This window comes from Hippocampus comes, unplaced genomic scaffold (genome assembly GCF_001891065.2).
Source record: "Hippocampus comes isolate QL1 unplaced genomic scaffold, H_comes_QL1_v1.1 C16936914, whole genome shotgun sequence".
Lineage (NCBI taxonomy): Eukaryota > Metazoa > Chordata > Actinopteri > Syngnathiformes > Syngnathidae > Hippocampus > Hippocampus comes.
In genome coordinates, this window is record NW_017841211.1 from 1 (window position 1) to 1265 (window position 1265).

Below are 1265 nucleotides of genomic sequence, written 5' to 3' on the forward strand. Positions count from 1 at the left end.
GTTTGTATTCCTACATATACATCGTAGTGAAAGACTGTACTGTACTGCTTGTTGTGAACGTCTCCACACCGAGTCGGCGTTCTTGACTCTCGTTGTCCCTTTGCCAGGCGAAGGCTTCCACAACTACCACCACACGTTCCCCTTCGACTACGCCACCAGCGAATTCGGCTGCAGGCTCAACCTCACCACCGCCTTCATCGACCTCATGTGCTTCCTGCGCCTGGCCTGCGAGCGCCGGTCGGCATCCAAGGAGATGATAGCGGCCCGCGTGCAGCGGACGGGTGACGGAAGCGTTAAAAGTGGCTGAGCCGCAACGTCGAGTACGCATTATTTTGATGATGATGATGATTATTAGGAGACACTGCGCGGTACTGACTTACTCTGATCACTTTTCTAACAGGTCGCGTTTCGAGTATCTGGTCATTCAGTGCATTGTTGTGGTGCAACGTGGTACCACAACATTGAAGTCGCACGCCTCTTAATTCCGACATGCTTGTCTATTGTAAAAAAGTCATCTGAACCAACTCGCTTCACGTTTGTCGTCTTTTGGGAGAATGAAACACAATGAGCGCATTGTGGTTGGAGGTAGGGAGTCAATGGGTTTTTCTGCACACGCACGCACGGGAACCTCTCCCTTATATATTTATGCTGTTATTTTTGATTTAGAGATAATTGTTTGCCCTCAGATAAGACTGTCAGTCAGAAATGCACTGCTGCAAAACATCTCGGAGTCACGTGTGGGGGGGAGGGGGGAGGGTGGGGGTCATGTCTTACAAAGGTGATCTACTAATACAACCAGAAGTACAAATCATCCAAATAGAATGGTGTTGTATCATCATTGCTTTCTTACATCGATTTGGACGTGACTCGTAAGTGATAGTTAGACGTTTTTTTAAAGGGTTAACTGATACAAAAAAATGGCAGAAATTTTCACTGAATGTCTGTTATAATAAACATAATTTCATACCTGAGAAATTTGGTTACCTTACATTTGGAATGCTAGGATTACCCTTTGATGAAATTCATATTATTAATATTGTGTACACATCAAAAATGTGGGTGATGAACTTTGGTAGTACAGTACTAGCAGCACACATTTGTCAACGATTGGACGGTTTTGCCTTACGAGTAGGCACAGAGACCCAAACCTACGGCAAATAAATAGTTAGTGTTACTCTAGAATTTTAATTGCATACAAGTCAGCTAAATTATTAGTATTAGTCGTGAGAAAAACGTGATTATTAAGACACAGTCGTACTACACTT

General features: G+C 43.9%; 1 long non-coding RNA gene across 1 annotated transcript; it reads left to right on the forward strand.

Moving 5' to 3' along the window:
* The first annotated feature begins 102 nt into the window (after positions 1 to 102).
* Positions 103 to 1030, forward strand: LOC109509527 (uncharacterized). The gene is made up of 2 exons (XR_002166965.1): positions 103 to 320; positions 401 to 1030. It is a non-coding gene; the product is annotated as an uncharacterized LOC109509527 (long non-coding RNA).
* Positions 1031 to 1265: the final 235 nt, after the last annotated feature.